The sequence below is a fragment of the Scylla paramamosain genome, chromosome 5 (assembly GCF_035594125.1).
Source record: "Scylla paramamosain isolate STU-SP2022 chromosome 5, ASM3559412v1, whole genome shotgun sequence".
Lineage (NCBI taxonomy): Eukaryota > Metazoa > Arthropoda > Malacostraca > Decapoda > Portunidae > Scylla > Scylla paramamosain.
This window is the reverse complement of record NC_087155.1, coordinates 13,926,692-13,941,366: the sequence shown is the minus strand read 5'-3', so window position 1 is coordinate 13,941,366 and position 14,675 is coordinate 13,926,692. Positions and strand designations below refer to the sequence as shown.

Below are 14,675 nucleotides of genomic sequence, written 5' to 3'. Positions count from 1 at the left end.
GGTGCCTGAGTGGAGTGAATTTTTATGACTGGCGCTTAATTTAACTGCGAAACTGACATCGGGCAAGGGCAATTGCATTCCCATTGCTAGGACATAATGGAGCAACAAGCGGTAGAACAAGTGACGTAGTGGATCAGTAAGTAGTTGTTAGTTAAATGTGGTGCCAGGCCCGTGTTGTGAAAAATGGCACCCTGAAATATCTCTAGCTAATTTTTCACTCAGTTTACGTACTGGTAGTGTGTGCTGAGACTAGAAAATTAAGTGTACCTATGTTGTCTGGTGTGCATTACAATAGACGCTGAATTAGTAAGCTAGATTAAAGGGTGAAAAGCGGCATATCAACAATCCGAGGTGTAAGGGGCGCGGCTCGTTTTCTTTAACATCGTTCTCTCCTCTATCCCAGCATGGGCCTCCTCTCAGCGAGGGCACAGCCGGTCTCATCAGTGCCACGGTCATTACCATGTCGGTGAGTGTTTACCTGATTACTTATTTACTTACTTGTATTGACTTATTCGTGTTTTATTGTCGGATCGCAATGTCCTGTTTTTTTATTTATCTATTTTTTTTCAAATTATTAGTTAAGTAATTTTCAATAGTCCTTTCCTGGCCTTCTTACTGGTCTGTTTTCATCCATTCTTTCGCATATATCTTTAAATACACCTAAAACGTAAATATAAGGTGGGGAGAAGTCCCTCCGTCTTAAGGGGGTGTCCCAGAGGAGCGGAACCCCCCTCCCTATTAGGTTAAATAATGCTAGGTTAGATGAGTGTCCTCAACTGAGGGATTCGGGGGTCAAATCCCCTCCAGTTAGGTTTTATGTAAAAGTTTATGGCGACTAACCTTACCTAAACTAACATTATCAAGCTTGAACGAACTTAAAAGGGGATGGTCGAAGCCCCTCATTGACCCGACCTTAAGGACACTAATCTAACATAGCATTAACTGACCTAACGTTACCTAAGAGAACATTACTTAACCTAATCTGGATCCGCCCCTTAAGAACGGGACACTTCTCCCCACCTTATATTTACGTTTTCGATGTATCTAAAGGTATGTGCGAAAGAATGGAAGATAATAGACCAGTAACAAGGCCGGAAAGTTACTCTAGAAAATTACTATTAGTTTCCTTGAAATTTTTTGTACAATATGTGCATTCTGCCTCCTTCAGTAATGCGTTCTGTTAATATATTGCCCTATATTGTAAAAGATAATTTCTCCATGTCTGTATTTCATCTTTCTTTGTGTGTGTGTGTGTGTGTGTGTGTGTGTGTATGAAGGATGAGAAGAAACTTACGAGAATATAATGGTCTACACTACAAATGTGAAACGTTGTTCAATCAGAGAAAATAAATAATAAAAGAGCGCACTTCCCATTTCGTTCATCCCTTGCTGTTCCTTCCTTCGTAACGGAAGCAATCCTAATAAAGATGAGTGCAGACTTCCCTAGCTGGTGCGATCTGGGAGAGGTGATGCGCTACCAGACCGAGACACTTTGATGTACCAACGAGTTTCAGTGACCTAGATTTTACTAGTAAGCTTGTGAGTCTAGCGAATGAATTAAGACATAAGTCTGCAATAGTTGACCGGAATGAATAAAACTATCATCATATATTATGTTGTTTCAGTGTAATACAAAATATATTTTCAAGTAATTATGGCAAGGATGATATGTAATAATTAAAGTTGTGTAACCATGCGGAAGAAAGCGTTACAGGTGTTTATTTATTAATGAGACATGCCTCCGGGGGACAGTTATTATAATAATGGAATTTAATCACCGAATCATGGTGATCAATAACACTGAAACAAGCACCTGAAGGGGGTGGTGATGACAGGTGGTTACAAGGTGCGGACAGGACGCATTGCTGGAGGCAGCGCCAGGCAGACTCGTCCTTATTACATAACCTGTCTGTGCACCTGCCACGCTTCACCGCCAGCCATTATATTGAAGCACCAAAGGTAATTAGAATCATGACGGTAAAAAGCACCTGTTCTGAAAAGATATTATACCACTTTTGATGATTTAACTCCTGTGCTTATTAATTACACTCATAAATTACATTCCCCACCCTGGCCGCCATTCTTTTGAGTAAACGGCAAATTAATTGTGTTACGAGTGAGTGCTTAGAGCTTAGGGCTGAGCGGACGTGAATCACTAGCACCTCGATATATAACACACACTCTCTCTCTCTCTCTCTCTCTCTCTCTCTCTCTCTCTCTCTCTCTCTCTCTCTCTCTCTCTCTCTCTCTCTCTGGAAAGGAAACGCGCGGTGAGAGGAACAACAGAAATAGTCATATTTACGTAACAAATTAAGGTTTGATTGTTCTATTAGTGCTTTTGTTTTCTTATGGAAGCTCAGCGCCGTGTTTGTGTTTCCTCTTGACTGAGTCGTAACCAGAGACTAGGTGGTGGTCGTAACAGTTTTTTTTCTCTCTCTCTCTCTCTCTCTCTCTCTCTCTCTCTCTCTCTCTCTGTCCATTCGTTCGTTCGTTCGTCTATCTATTTCTCTATATATCTGTGTGTCTTATCTCTCAGTCAGTCTGTTTGTTTCTTTGTCTGTCTGTGTGCCTATTAGTCTCTCTCTCTCTCTCTCTCTCTCTCTCTCTCTCTCTCTCTCTCTCTCTCTCTCTCTCTCTCTCTCTCTCTCTCTCTCTCTCTCTCCACTTCCCGCTTTCTATTTAATCTGTGCCTGAATGTGAGCCCATATACTAAGAGTGAAAATTTTTAACCGTACACAAATAATTAAATCTAAGGCATGCATAGATAATATATACAAACATTTAAATTTCGCAGCTCAATAATACGCGAGGCGATTATCATTATTTCATTGCTCGCGATGTGGATTCTGTTTGTGAAATATAAATATGCAGCGTTAACATATATGAAATACGTCATATTTATGCAAAAAGGGGGTACGTTTTCATTTATTTGGCGAAAACGTTAATTAGATTGAGATCCTAATTTTTAAGAGAGAGAGAGAGAGAGAGAGAGAGAGAGAGAGAGAGAGAGAGAGAGAGAGAGAGAGAGAGAGAGAGAGAGAGAGAGAGAGAGAGAGTTTTTTTTACTTAATGGTGTTTTTTTTGTGTGGATACGTTCAGTTATTGTAAAAGTGAATGATGGCACTCAACTGAATCAGCTCCTTTCAACACGACGCTGATAGCAGGATCTGAAATAATGACAGGGGAAGGAAGGAAAGCTGTGGTGATAAGAGTGGTTGTTATTGTTGTTATTGTTCTTGTTGTTGTTGTTGTTGTTCTGCTCCTCTTTCTCCTCCTCTTCCTCCTCCTCTACATCATTATCACCACCACCACCACCACCACCACCACCACCACCACCACCATCATCATCATCGTCATCATCATCATCATCATCATCATACTGCACTAAGATGTAGATTCAAGCGTTTAAAAATATCTCGATGTGAAATATCTCTTGCTCTATTTTTTTTCTTTCATTTCTCGCGCAATCGATATCTCTCCGTGAGTTATATTGACAAAATAATTGCGTAAATCTGTTTTCTTTTTTTCTTTTTTCTTTTTATGAAATTTGCGAGGAGAGGAACGAAGTCATGAAGGTGTAAGAGTTATGGGCACAACGTGGCGCACAAACATTTGAGATGCGTCTTCATTACTTTCGCGCAGAAAATAAAAGAAAGAAAGAAAAAAAAGTGGAAAAGAAATGTTGTCATGTGACGAGAAGGAGGATTGGATTGCAGTGAGTGAAGTCATTTTCTTGCTCGTGCATCAAGGATAATGTGTGAAATGTGTGTGTGTGTGTGTGTGTGTGTGTGTGTGTGTGTGTGTCTACATCGGACGCATCAACAGTTTATCTGGTAAAGTACGCCTTTTTTAAAATTTACCCTTATTACTTCTCTTCACAGTAGGAAATTTTTACAGACAGACGATGAGAAAGATGAAAGAAAGGTGAAGTTTACAGGAAAATAAGAATAACAGCATGATAACTGCATTGCTTGTACATCAGTTAGTGTTTCCATTCGCTCGTTCCTTCCACTGGTAAACTCTGAAAGGATCTCTCTCTCTCTCTCTCTCTCTCTCTCTCTCTCTCTCTCTCTCTCTCTCTCTCTCTCTCTCTCTCTCTACTCCTGCTTCCTATGACTTGAACTGTTTTAGAAGAGGATTATCGAAACCCTCCCGAAATTAAATTGGCGAATGACTTAGAAATGCTATATGGTTAACTGTTTTGGAAGCAGAGAATGAAACTGATTTTTTTCCTTTTTTTTTTTCCTTCATCTATGTGTGTGTGTGTGTGTGTGTGTGTGTGTGTGTGTGTGTGTGTGTGTGTGTGTGTGTGTGTGTGTGTTCTTGTCCACTCTCCTTGACAAAATAAAGAAAGAAAGTCAAAGAAAAGTGTTAATGTGTCACATCTCACTCACTTCTAGTTTACCTGCCCTCTCTCCATCCTTATTGATATCTCAAACAACAGAGCAACCTTTATTTTACCTCTCGTACAAACTCATACAGATACTGATGACATACAAACTTTGGGCAGATAAAACATGGTGGGAAATATATGAAGTTTTTATTTATTTATTTATTTACTTATTTTCTGTAGGAGGGGCACCGGCCAAGGTCAGCAAAACTATAAGGGAAAAAAAAAAGAAAAAGATCAATGATACAAGATGGCGACCTTGATAGAATACATAAAGTTGGCATCTGGGTCTCCTATACTGTGCCACAAAAACAGTCGCATCTTTCTTCCTTTCCCTTCTGTTGGAAATCTAATGGCATCTTCTTGTAGATTGATTGGCTGACTGATTGATCGCTTGTTTGAATTAGTCCAGTATTGTTTTTCATACACATAAAACTTATAATATAAATAATGCTAACCCTCGCAAAGACAGCCCACAAATGGATTCTGTAACTCATTTCCAGTGTGTCCTTCAAAATAAATTGCATGAAAACTTTCCAGCTTTGCAAATGCTAGTGTGTTTTGTTCTATAATAACTTGAAATAAACGCGCATAAGGTTTCGATTTTTCTTGGAATTTCAAAAGTTATCGTGTAATGCTTACCTTGTAAAAATATGTGAAATGCTTATTAAGTGGTATTCATATTATTTAAAGTGGAGAAAAAAAAAAGGTTACCAGCTCATTTTACAACAACAGGGCAGTAAACAGATAAACAAATAAATAAATATGTAGCTAAATAAGTAAACAAATAAAAATGCGAAATAAATGGCTGCATAAATAAATAAAGAAAGAAAGAAAAGGAAAATAATGAATAAATAAACAAGTAAATGAATACAAGAATTAAGAAATTGACAAATATACTGAAAGAAAAAAAAAAAAAACGACTAAATGATACAAATTTCACAAACCAGGCAGACCTTCAACATGTAATATTTAACAATTCATGGCCGTGTGTGCCTTTGTTCCCATCAGCCACAAAGGATCAGGCTGTGTCGCATAAAACAGCGCCCTCTCTTTATAATAATTCCGATTTCAGCCCATTTAAATTTGTATGACTAACTTTTGAATTCCGGTTTTAAAATTATGATGTTCTTTCCTTTGCTACGAATTTCTGTGCCAGACTCTCTCTCTCTCTGTGTGTGTGTGTGTGTGTGTGTGTGTGTGTGCGTGTGTGTGTGCGTGTGTGTGTATGTGTGTGTGTGTGTGTGTGTGTACTCGGTGTGATGTTTATGTTGAATGAGTTATTTTTAAAACTTTCATCAACGTTACTTTGTGAAGATTAAAATTTGTTCTTTCTTTGTTAATCCAGTGCTTGTTGTAGCAGAAGTGACAGTAGTGGTAGTAGAAGTGGTAGTAGTGATTGTGATGGTCGTAGTAATTGTAATAACTGTATTATGTTGTAGCAGTAACAGTGGTAATAGAAATTTTGTTATTATTATTGTTGTTATTGTTATTATTATTATTATTATTATTATTATTATTATTATTATTATTAGTAGTAGTAGTAGTAGTAGTAGAAGCAGTAGTAGTAGTAGTAGTAGTAGTAGTAGTAGTAGTAGTAGTAGTAGTAGTAACAGAAGCAGAGGCAGCAGTATAAATCAATGATAACAGTAACACTTAGGCAAACCCACGTAATGCATAAGCTGATGCATATGTCATACTGTCAGTCTCAAAATAACTGCTTGATAAAACTAGGTACAATTTGCATTTCGTATTAATCTCCTGTCGTCGCCCTTAGAGCACCTGCTTTGGGATGGCTGAACTCAGGTGATCAACGTTGGAAAGACTGTCCTTTTTTAACATTACAAACTAATAATGTAAATGAAATTAAATATACATTCTGTCGTATTTTATTCAACGTGGATCTATATTTGTTATATCCCCCGTGTGAATCGTGCGAGTGTGTTCTCTGTATTCATTGATCTGCGTCCCCGTCAGTAAGCACGAGGCAGATTGTTGTGAAAGAGAGATTGTACAGTCGAGATCAGAAATCCAGTAACTTTGTGCTCTTGCTTCCTCTATGCTTAAAGTTTTCCTCCCTTCATGTTAAGTCCTCTGATCTCACGATATCCTTACACAACCTGCGCAATTGATGGATTCCTGCTAAACAGAACGAGAGAGAGAGAGAGAGAGAGAGAGAGAGAGAGAGAGAGAGAGAGAGAGAGAGAGAGAGAGAGAGAGAGAGAGAGAGAGAGAGTGGCATGTTGTGTGACTGCTGCTTGTGACTGTAGGAAGACTGGTGAGGTTTATTATTCTCCGTTTTCGTTCTGAGAAGCGCATGTTTGTGTGTGTGTGTTTTCTTGCTAAGTATTACCTGTGCAGTGTGGTACGTATGTATTGCACAGTGAAATGGTTCTGATAATTGTATTGAACGTTGTTGTTGTTGTTGTTGTTGTTGGTGGTGGTGGTGGTGGTGGTGGAGGAGGAGGAGGAGGAGGTGGTGGTGGTGGTATTTAATCTCGGGAAAACTTTTCTATTGTAATAATAATAATAATAATAATAATAATAATAATAATAATAATAATATTAATAATGATAATGATAATAATAATAATAATAATAATAACAATAATAATAATAATAATAATAATTATCATTATTATTATTATTATTATTATCATTATTGTGATTATTATTATTATTATCATTATTGTTATTATTATTATTATTATTATTATTATTATTATTATTATTATTATTATTATTATTATTATTATTATTATTGTGATGATGATGATGATGATTATTATTATTATTGTTATTATTATTATTATTATTATTATTATTATTATTATTATTATTATTATTATTATCATTATTATTGTTGTTGTTGTTGTTGTTGTTGTTGTTGTTGTTGTTGTTGTTGTGCCACCGCCAGCATCAGTAACAGCAGAGGCGGCAGCAATGTCAACAACAACAACAACAACAACAACAACAACAACAACAACAACAACAACAACAACAACAGCGACAACAACAACAACAACAACAACAACAACGACAACGACAACAACAACAACAACAACAACAACAACAACAACAACAACAACAACAACAACAACAACAACAACAACAACAACAACAACAACAACAACAACAAAAATAAGTGAGAGACCTGACAATGCTCATCCAAAATCCACAACGTCTGGAAATGGCAAATCATGATTATTTACGGCCAGCAGAGCAAACTTTCAAATAGTTATAAATTTTTTACAAACGCCCACGCTTGATTTGCAGTCTGGATGGCTGAACATTTTGCAAGGGATTTTCTTGTTTTAATAAGAGGCTGAGTGTTGTCGTCGCTACAATTCTCCCGGCGCAGGTTCATTATCTTCTCCCGTTTCTATACGTGGTCGCTGTTTGGGATGAGCCTTCTCCATGTTGTTCTATTGTGTGCTTCTGCTACGGCCATTGTTTTCTGTCTTACTTCCTCCCTCATGCATTCTGTGTCAGTGGGGCTCCCTCAGTTGATAATTAATACATTCAAATCCCACCTCTTTTAATTTGTAGTTTTTAGTTTGTGATTCTTCTGATTATTTTAAATTTAAATTATATTTTATTGTTGCTGTTTTTACCCCTCCGTTTTATTACTAGTATTTTTGTGCAGTTTTATATTTCGGCGTCACATAAGAGAGATTTTAATCACTTCATTTTACTTCCTTCTTCAGGCAGTCGATCCACCTCTTCGTCGGTCTTTCTCTTTCTTCTCCCGTGTAGTACTTCCCCTTCGTATTCCTTCCAGCATGGTCCTTTTCCCTCCCTAGGATGTGACCGTACCATCTCAATCTCCTCTTCTGTGGCGCAGGTTCATATAATCAACAATAATAACCCGGGGTAAGGCCTGCCATAAACAAGGTCAGGCGGGGGCGATGGAGGTTCTAAAAGCCTACAGCACTAGAGCAACAACACGTGATGAAAAGAGATAAGCACAAATTAATCAGTATCAACGTAAATTTTTTCTGTATCACTCTTGACGCTTGAAATGGATAACTTTCCACGGTGTAGCTCGCCTGTTTCAAAGGAAGAACGAGTGAGGGGAGACTTCGGTCCAAAATGATAAAAGTGAATGAAACAGTGAAATATAAAATGAATCAATAAATAAATAAGTAAATAAGTAAATGAGTAAATGTGTGAACAAGTAAATAAATGAATTAATAGATGGATAGATATATAGATTAATTAATAGATAGAGATTTAAATAAGTAAATGTAAAGTAATGAAAATATGTATGTATGTAGGTGTACGTATGTGTGTTGGAAGAGAGAGAGAGAGAGAGAGAGAGAGAGAGCGAGAGAGAGAGAGAGAGAGAGAGAGAGAGAGAGAGAGAGAGAGAGAGAGAGAGAGAGATCAATTTCAAAACGGATGGGAATCATTATAGTTACAAGTAAAGTTTGTCAGAAGTGCAAAGATATAACTGAAAACACACACACACACACACACACACACACACACACACACACACACACACACACACACAAGCAAGCAGGGCAGACAACACAAACACAGACACAACATACACAAGTACAAACACAGCCAGTCACTTGAATACAAAAATGTGCAAATAAACAAAGCATCAAACATGGAATGGAAAACAATAACTGTATAATTGTACATACGCAGTGTCACAATATAGAAGCAATAAGGAGATGCCGGAAGCGAGTCACATTAGCGTGTCACACTAAGCATGAGGAAGTAATAGGAAATGAACAGCTATTGATCATGGCGGGAAATGATGGAGGTCTGTGTGTGTGTGTGTGTGTGTGTGTGTGTGTGTGTGTGCGCCGGGAGTATTGACCTGAGCTCCCCCAAGGCTAGTACAGCAGCGCACGGCCATTTCTCCCCCATTTAGGCTTGTTAAGGAGTTTGTCAGGTTAATTACTGAGTTAGCTATCAAGTCCGTTCCTAATGCTGCGCGCTGGAGGGTGGAGACGTTGGGTTCAACTGCACTAGTGGTCTTCTCTTAGGGGGAGCAAAATACGTGCACTCGTTTTTTTATTTCATGTTTTCGTGGTGATTAAGAAAACTCAAGGTGATTCCATTTATTTTTAGGTCGTAATTTGTGCTTTTGATATATATCTCAAGAACATAAGTAAGTAAGGCAAGCTGTAAGAAGCCGTCAACACCACACGTGGCACTCACTCTAGGAAACATATCTACCTACTTCCACTAATCATCTATAAATTTGTCTTATCTTCTTTTGCTCCCTAATGGTTCAGCATCAACAACCTGATTACTGAGTGTGTTCCATTCATGTACCACTCTTCAATAACGCGGATGATTGTTGATTTCATATCTTGACTGACTGACTTCTGGAGTGATGGACTTCCTTACCGCAGCAACTCGGTGATCGTAAAAGCAGAATTACTATCGTAAGATTCAATGATGCCACACCACATAACATCACTCTCCAGGCTGGCGGGCAGTGAATGGCATTCCTGCTTGTGTATTTCAAAATGGTTGCCTGCTCTTTTGTTCACATTGGCATAGTTGCAAAAGATATATACGCTTTACATTTTACAAATATATTCGATCAGTCATCACATTCGCACTGACAAATAGTGTAAAAAAAATATGAATAAATAAATGAAACAAAGCGACGTTCATTTTTGCATGCTTGACATGGAAATATAAAGATATCTCATGCGTCATTACTGAAATGAAATGAGGCTCCGTGCTTCGCTGCGAGGAATAATGCTGACTGAAAATATTGATTGCCAGTGTTCATCCGGGTGGTGACGTCAGTGATACGGGAGCAGCAAGGTGTTTCCAACTTTATTCCTGATAGATAGACAGACAGATAGATATATAGGTAAATAAATAAATAGATGGACAGATAAACAGATAGATGGTAATACTGTATGAATGAACGAATGAATAAATGGATAAATAAAAATTACAGTGTATTCCAAGTACGTGTATCAAATTGTGAGTGAGTGGCATTGTGAGGGAGGAATCAATACCACCACTTAGAAATAACAACTTATAATTACATTCTGTTGTCTAATGTCGCGCACGTTGCAAGATAAGACTCATTTAAGACTGTTTTCGTGAATGTGGGGATGAATGTTAAGTATTTTTCCAATATCAAGCAGTGTCTTGTGAAATGTTTCCCACGTCCTTGCATGGCTAGATCATATGATTAAATGGTAATGATGATAATAATAATAATAATAATAATAATAATAATAATAATAATAATAATAATAATAATAATAATAATAGTACTGCTGATGCTGTTGCTGATACAACTACTACTGCTAGTATTTAATGTTAGTATATTAATGATAGTGATGATAACAATGGTAATAATAATAATAATAATAATAATAATAATAATAATAATAATAATAGTAATAATAATAATAATAATAATAATAATAATAATAATAATAATAATAATAATAATAATAATACATTAATAGCAATAATAGCAGACAGAGATGGAAAATTAGATAAATAGATAGATAGATAGACAGAGATATAGATAGATAGATAAATAGATAACTGAATAAATAAATGCATGAATACTTAAATAAATCAGATTTACTGTGCATTCCAAGTAAGTGTATCAAATTGTGTTCAGAATTGAAATTACCCAGATGGAAAACATAAAAATTTATTTCATGGAGTTCCCTTGACCCTGTGCTGATTCAGACATGTTCCGTACCTGTATTGGGTAGCTATTTATATTTCCTTGCCTTTCTTTTCTATTTTTTTCCTATTTTATCTGTCTCGGTTTATTTTGGAAATGCAGAATTTTATTGTTGCTCTGTTTATATTTCAACGACATATCTGTAACGCTGCCAGACCACTGCATTGTGTCGCTGGTTTATCTTTCCAAAAACCTGCCTCTTGTTAAAGGTAAATAAACGTATTGGAAAAAAAAAAGTAAAGAAAAAAAGGGTAAAAAGGTGAAAAGTTTGAAAATAGTGTATTATGTAAAGCAGATTGAACAGTGATCTACAAAGTGCATGGGAAAACAAAGAATCAGAAGTGGCAGAGAAATTGAAGGTGCAATATACTCAGTCTTGTCTCCTCACTTTGGTGTATTTTATATTTTGAACATTGAAGTGCACAGTGATCTCCAAAGCGCATGGGAAAACAGTGAATCAGAAGCAACATCTCGTCACCAGCAGGGGAGTTAGAGGTGGAATGTAGTGAAGCTTGTATGGTTACCACTTTACTGCAGCTCTGATCGTAAAGCTCCATCTCTAGTTATTTCTGTGTAAGGCATTTATTGACTCTAGAATCTCACTGTGGAAACTGGAGGAGTTGAAGGGGGAATGTACTGAAGTTTGTCCCGTCACCACTTTACCGCTGCTCTAATCTTACAGCTCCCTCTCCAGTGATCCGTGAAAGGCATTTATTGACGCTAGAATCTCACTGTGGAAATTGGGAAACGAATCACACAGAAGTATTCTTTAGAGGAATGCACAAAGGAACATATATCGGGTGAGTGAGCATTTCGAAAAATATGTTGACAGCAACGTCAACTTCAGCATTGTTGTGCAGAAAATCAGAAATGAAATTGCATGCAACAAAATTGTCATTCCAGCAGAGGAGATAACTGATGCTGAGGGAGATGCGGCGCAAGTGTTGCCAGCACGGCGAGGGGACCCACACACCACAAGAATAGTGTTTATTCATTTGCGCCCCAAATTTTGAATGAGTGCCTTTCATTTTCATAAGCCAGTAACGATTCCTGTAAGTGGCTGTAAGGGAGAGAGAGAGAGAGAGAGAGAGAGAGAGAGAGAGAGAGAGAGAGAGAGAGAGAGAGAGAGAGAGAGAGAGAGAGAGAGAGAGAGAGAAGAAATAAAAACTGGATCCTTACCACCAGTACTGACAGCCTGCTCTTGATAACGGTGAAGAAGGAAGTGAAGTGAACTGAAGGCACAAATACTGAGATTTAAGAAATACAAGTCTTGGTTTGTCCTCATACTAGGACACCAATACCTACCTACAGTCCAGCCGTGAGAGGGAGGGATATAGAGACCCATACGAACTCCTCTCCCGAAGAACTTGATAGAGCCACGTAGCAGTGATGAACCAATAAGAAATGAAGCAAAAGATGACACATAACACCTCCACTGCCATACATACACACACTTATCAGTTCGGTGAAAGAATGCGGCAGTGTAAGGGTTGAGCAAGAAAGTTTTATAAGTCACTGAATGCCATAAAATTTAGGGTAAATAATCATATCGTAGGATTATGCTCTCAGACACACTAGGCACTGCAAGACCTGTGATTGGCGCATCTTTAGTAGTTTCCCTTTTTCCTTCATAAGTGAGACAATTAGCGGGCTTTCTGTTTTCCCCTGAACTTGTTTTTGCCTTGGCTCATCCTCCATTGTGCGTCATAAAGAAGAAAAACGGTGCTGTTGTAATATTGTCTCCACTCCCTGCTTTTTATAACAGGTGAAGCTCTCAACTCACAATCCTCATTCTTAAAAAAAAAAAAGAAAGAAAAAGAAAGATGAAGAAAAAATAACTAGTGTTGTGTGTAGTTTTAAAAATGGCGTGATTATCCTGGTAATTATACAGGATTCGTCCTCACAATACAGTCTTTGTTAGTTTCTTTCTTTTTTATTGAATGATTCGTTATCTTCGCCTTTCTTTTCTCCTATTTAAATGTGTTTCGTTTGCCGTTCCTTCGGCGCTATCTCGCAATAACACTTCGTTACTCTTATACTGTCATTTCCGAAGATTACAATACTTTTAACCAGTGGGAGACAAATATTTGGCACTGACGTAGCTCCGTGGCATGTACAGCAGGCGAAGTACTCCATCTATAATCCCCATTCTCTAGAAGAAGATAAAGGTAAAAAAGATGAACTAGTATTGTGTGTTTGGTTAAAACTTGTGTACTTACCCTGCTAAGTGTGCTTGTTTCGTCCTTTTGACAGATAGTTCTTGTTAGTTTTTCCTTTTATTTCTTATCCTTAAATTTATCTATATTTCCTTTGTTATTTTTTCAGTACTATGCCACAACAAATCGTTTTCCTAGTGTTGTCATTCTCGAAGATTACAAAACATTGAACTGATGGGAGACACATTTGCCAGTGACGTATCTGCTTGGCATTTATAACGTGTTCAGCACTCTGTCTACATTACTCATTCTTTAGAAAAAAATTGATAAAAAGAGATAAGCTAGTATTGCGTGTTGGTCTAAAACTGACGTGATTATCCTGGTAATTATGTTTATTTCGTCCTTCCAACACATTTTGTTTATCAGTTTTTTTTTCCTTTTGTTCTCTGTTAAATTTTTTGCCTTTCTTTTACGTGGATTTACGTATATTTGGTTTGTTATCACTTCAGTATTATGAGGAAAATAACACGTCGTTACTCTAATACCGTCATTCCCGAAGATTACAGTACTTTGGTCTAATGGGAGACAAATATTTGGCAGTGACGCTCTCGTGTTTCCCAGTAACACATCCCGTAATGGCCAGCGAATTAAGTCCCTAGTGTTTTCATAAAAAGCGAGAGAAAGGCAAAAAAAGTAACTCGCCAGCAGGTTAGTACATAAAAAAATTCACGCTAAAATAAATTCATTGATAGAGAGAAATACTAATATATAATTCGCCAGCAGGTAAACACATAAAAACTCAAAACAAAATGAAATAGGAAAACGAAGGATTGCAACGAGACAGAGAGAAGTGCTTTAAATATCTGAAGGCTTCCTGTGAGAATGTACCTTGCGAGACACTGGCAGCAAGACTAAGGAAGCGTCCATAATATATATTGCCTACCTGCTTCTGGGCTGCTGTCCGATTTGCAGCTTATATCAGGAATAAGAGGTTTAAATTTACGTAATGTTGAGTTAGCATCATGTGTGTGTGTGTGTGTGTGTATGTAGAGAGAGAGAGAGAGAGAGAGAGAGAGAGAGAGAGAGAGAGAGAGAGAGAGAGAGAGAGAGAGAGAGAGAGAGAGAGAGAGAGAGAGAGAGAGAGAGAGAGAGAGAGAGAGAGAGAGAGAGAGAGAGAAAAGGGGATGAGGACGGGGGAGGGGGAAGGGTTGCTGAAAAGAGATGAATAATGGAACCGTGGTGGCGATGCAGGCTGTGTTTTGACAAAGGGAAGAGTGTTGCGTGTTAATGGTGTTTTTTGAATCGTCATTATGGTGTGTGTGTGTGTGTGTGTGTGTGTGTGTGTGTGTGTGTGTGTGTGTGTGTGTGTGTGTGTGTGTGTGTGTGTGTGTTCTGATGCTTGGATTGGGTTCAGCTATTACTTTTTCTGCAAGATTTA

General features: G+C 37.6%; 1 long non-coding RNA gene across 1 annotated transcript in view; it reads left to right on the top strand.

Annotated features, from left to right (window-relative positions):
* The first annotated feature begins 260 nt into the window (after positions 1-260).
* Positions 261-14,675, top strand: part of LOC135100311 (uncharacterized) — an 18,496-nt gene continuing 4,081 nt past the window's right edge. The window contains exon 1 of the long non-coding RNA XR_010268601.1: positions 261-466. This is a non-coding gene — a long non-coding RNA (uncharacterized LOC135100311). The remainder of the gene's footprint in view (positions 467-14,675) is intronic.